Source organism: Lactuca saligna, chromosome 3, assembly GCF_052625555.1.
Source record: "Lactuca saligna cultivar CGN05327 chromosome 3, ASM5262555v1, whole genome shotgun sequence".
Taxonomy (NCBI): Eukaryota; Viridiplantae; Streptophyta; class Magnoliopsida; order Asterales; family Asteraceae; genus Lactuca; species Lactuca saligna.
This window is the reverse complement of record NC_136419.1, coordinates 169,253,582-169,258,517: the sequence shown is the minus strand read 5'-3', so window position 1 is coordinate 169,258,517 and position 4,936 is coordinate 169,253,582.

The following is a 4,936-nucleotide window of genomic DNA, read 5'->3' as shown; positions in this document are numbered from 1 at the left end:
TATGCTAACTTCGATGCCTCTATCAATCATGGTTTGACTTTGTGCAACAGTGTGTAACTCCCTAGTACTGTGTAAAAATAACTTTCACCGCAGCCATTGTGGCAATTAAAGGTTCCTTCGAACCTAAATAAAAAAAATAATAAAGACTAATGCGATCCGTCGGTCATCACTCTTATTTCATACTTTCCGAAGTACCCAGGCGAAGAATATTGCGCGCTGTTAACAAACCCTCCTTAGATAGATAGAAACCAAAGCGAAAGACACTGCAGGCACTTTAGAAGACGATAACCACCCAAAGCAGACACCGTAGAAACCCAGAAAGACCCTTTGCACCATGCAATCAAGTTCGTGAATCAAGAGGATAGAACTCATGGGACTAACCGCTATAACTGAGTATATGCATAAGGGTGGTATATAATCGAGATCAAAAAGATTTAAGTGTTGGATAAGGTGTGTCTAAGTCCATAACTATATCTGGTATGTACTTGACCCGACCCAACATGGTCCATTTGGGTTGCATGGCACCATGCAACTGGATAGACTAAATGAGAGAAATAACATTTGGAGATTATTAATATATTATAAGTTCTAATATATTAATAATATTATTTGATTAATTTGATCAAGAATTGATTTAGAATTAATTAAGTGATCAAAAGATAGGTAATTAAATATATGGGTTGATTATGTAAATCATCCATATCTTGTATAATGGGCTAAGAGGCTCCATGGATTATCAAGTTAGGTTCCACCCATAGGATGCTCCATGGATGCTCCATGGGAGTTACAAACCCATGGGTCATGGAAATGAAGAGTCATGACACATTAGGGTTTACATGGTGTAACCCTAGATGTGTCAACACTATATAAGAAACCTATTGTCCACCAAAATCGGCTACACTAAGGAAACAAGAGGGCTAGGCCGATTTCATGAAGTGTGTATTCTCTCAAAAGTCTTTCCAAGAGCATTTGGTGTTGTGTGAAGCATTTGAGGCATCACACTTGGGTTGCTGGGCTCACAAGGTTTCAAGGAACATAAGCAACAACAAGGTAAGTTATTCTATCTTTCATTCAAGGTAAAAATTGTTCCCCATGTATGCTAGATAGGAATATAACCTTGGAATTCAACTTTGCATGATAATTAGACAAACATAGATCCAAGGTTATTAGGGTTGCATGTACACTTAGGAAGTGTTAGAATGCTCAAAACCCATCAGTGGTATCAGATCCTAGGCTTGTTTGTTTGTTATTTGTGCTAAAAAGTTGAAAAGAGTCGAAAAACTTGCTGTCTGACTGTTGGACTCGTCGAGTCCATGGGGGGGGGGGGGACTCGTCGAGTTCACTTGTATCTTCAACCTACTCGTCGAGTAGGTTCATGCACTCGGCGAGTAGGGTCGACAGAGTGCAGATTTTCAACTTTAGTTGCTGGAAATGGATTAGAAACATTACCCTAAACTGTTTGGGTACTTGAAAACTTGTTTTAGATGGTGTAATGTCTTTGCTAATTCATTTACAACAACTAGTTATCAAAATTACAAATTTTTAAGTGTAATTTTGATTTATGAAAATATTCATATTCATGTTCTTGTTGTTATGATGTTTAGATGATCATAGGAATTATTTGTAACCTAGGTGGTAGATTAATTCTTGATCATAATGTGTTTTAATGGAGTTCATAACTTGTCCTCAAGTTATGGAAAACCAAAAGTCACTTGAATTAAAACCATTAAAAGAACACAAGGGTTAGAAAAATGAAGAGTCTTCATTTTTATTACTCTATTAAACTCATAAGTTACCAGACATGAAAAGTTTTGAAAGTTTACAAAACTTGCCCTCAAGTTTTGGAACAAGTAAAGTCATTAAAACTTCAGTTCCAACCCTTAGAATTTTAAAAGTTAAAATTCAACCCTTATACTTATATTATTATAATTTAATAATTATATATATGTATAAGAACAAAGTAGTCTTACCGCTAGTACGCCTCATTCACGAAGCCGGTCTATAAGGTGGGTATAAGGTTGTTGCCTATAAAATGGCAACTTAATGGTTGTCCACTCTCACCCACCGCTCGCTTGACCGGTGGAGGGTCGTTAGCCGAACGGGTAAGACAAGGACTTACAAATTCTCATTAAAAGTATGATGAATATTATAAAGTAACTAAATGTTTTATTAAATTCCCAATCTTAGTTTCTTTAGGAAAAATGTGAATAAGGTGCTAATCGATGAAATTACACTTTACACTTTGTTTAAGTCGTTGGTGGAGCGTGTGTGGTTAACCGGCACACTAACTTGGACTTAACAAGGTACGTAAAGGGTGACTTAAGGTTTATTATAGTATCGATAGAGCGTGTGTGGTTTACCGGCACATCGATTGAGTGATAAACTTTAAGGGTACAAAGTGATTTGCATGGTTACTTCACACCTCGTTTTGTGATCCTCGGTATCCCAGTCACAAAACTTGGAGGGCACACTCGAGATTGAAACATGCCTTTGAAAAGTTCATTGAATCTCAAAGAATCTAGGAATTTCTAAGAACCAATCAAAAAGCTAATATCTAATATTTCGGTTTTCGTGGTGGAAATTGGTGAATTGTCATTCACCTACCTTTCAAATATGGTATAGCTTGAATTACGGCATACCTCTTCGAAGTTATAATATATTGTGATTGGATCCTAGCCTTAATATGACATTTGGGTGTTTTATTAAGGACTCTCTTAATATCTAAACTAATATTGTCCTCTTCCTTCAGATGTCTTCAAACAATGCTACTTCTGGCTCTAATCCCAATGGCTCCTTTGCCCTTATGAACTTGTGTGGGAAAGTCACTTTTGATGGATCCAACTTTAATGAATGGATCAGAAACATCAGGATGATTACCCGCTACGAGGACAAAGAATATGTCCTTGATAAGGAGCTTAAGGAGATTGATGAGACCACTGCAACTCCTCAGGAGATCGCTGACTTTCAGGCACATGAAAGGGTTGCTACGAAAGTGGCATGCATCATGATGGCCACAATGACAGCGGAACTCCAAAAGTCCTATGAGGATTTCTACCCTTATGAAATGCACCAAGATTTGATGGAAAGATACCATCAAAGTGCACGGCAAGAGAGGTATGAAATCATCTGCTCCATGATAACAACCTTAATGAAGGACGGGGAATCTGTCACGAGCCACATGTAGAAAATGCAAAGGTATGTGGATCGATTGTTGAAGCTTAATGTGAACTTCCCTGCGGAGCTTGCAATAGATATAATTTTGCGCTCCTTACCATCGTGCTATGATTAATTCCGCATGACATATCACATGAATAAGGAAGAGGTCACACTCAACAAACTTCAGGGACTTCTCATGACCGCTGAAACAGGTCTTAAGGGGAAGTCGGTTGTTAACACTCCTACTCCAAACTCCACTCCGGTTTTGGCAATCGGGAAAAGTTGAGGGAAGAAGAGAAAGAGTTCTTCGAAGGGTACCAAGGCTCGGACCCTTGATGGCTCTTCTTCAAGTCGAACCAAGAAAGGTTTCGTCACTCCTTCTTCTGACCCAAAAGAGGCTGAATGCTTCTATTGCCATGAAAAATCACATTGGAAGTGGAACTGCCCAAAGTACCAGCAGGATGTGAAGGATGGGAAAGTTAAACCCAACCATGCAGGTATTTATACTATCATTTCTAATACCTCACCCCATTCTAAATCTTGGGTCCTTGATACCGGTTGTGGTATTCACATTTGTTGTGACTTGCAGGGACTAAGAAGAAGTGAGAATGTCGAGCAAGGAAAAATAAACTTAATCATGGGGAATAGGAAAGTTACATCTGTCACCAAGATTGGAGTTTATACTTTATCAGTAAGTAGTGGGTTAAATTTAGATTTGAATAAATGTTGTTACTCGCCAGAAATGGCAAGAAATATTATTTTCTTTCATGCATTGTATAAACAAGGTTTCACCTTTTCATTTGATAATGAAGTTGGTTTGATTAATGCTTTCTTTAATAATGTTTTTTATTTTAAAGCATTACCTTGTGATGGTGTGTATGAGGTTGTTTCTATTATAGATAACTTAGGAAATAATGTTTTGTGTATTGATTCTCTTAATAATAATAACTTGGATAAAGCATCATTATGGCATTGTCGTCTTGGACATATAAGCAAGAAACGCATAGGCCAACTCCAAAAGGATGAAGTCTTGGAGTCGTTTGACCTAAAGTCAAATGATAGTTGCGAATCATGCTTACTTGGAAAAATGACAAAGTCACCCTTCACAGGCTCGTGTGAGAGGGGTGAAGATTTGTTGGACCTTGTACACATGGATGTGTGTGGACCATTCAAACATGCCACAAGGCATGCTAATCGTTATTATTTGACTTTTACTGATGATTACAGTAGATATGGATATGTCTACTTAATCAAGCATAAGTCAGAGACTTCCGAAACGTTTAAGGAATTTAAACAGGAAGTCGAGAATCAATTGGGCAAAAACATTAAGATGCTTCGATCCGATCGAGGTGGTGAGTATCTTAGTTCAGAGTTCCTCGACTATCTAAGGGAATGTGGGATTGTCTCATAATTGACACCTCCCAGGACACCGAAGTTGAATGGTGTGGCTGAGAGGCGTAATCGAACCTTGTTAGACATGGTTCGTTCCATGATGAGTCGAGCTTCGCTACCAATCTCATTCTGGGGGTATGCCTTAGAGACTGCCGCCCATATCCTTAATCTAGTCCCTACAAAGAAAGTTGCCAAAACTCCTCACGAGATGTGGACTGGTAAACTACCCAAACTAGACCACATCAAGATTTGGGGTTGCGAGGCTTTCGTGAGACGCGAGACTCATGATAAGCTCGAACCTCGAAGCGAGAGGTGTATTTTCATCGGATACCCACAACAATCCTTTGGTTACCTCTTCTACAAACCTAGTGATAACATGGTCTTTGTA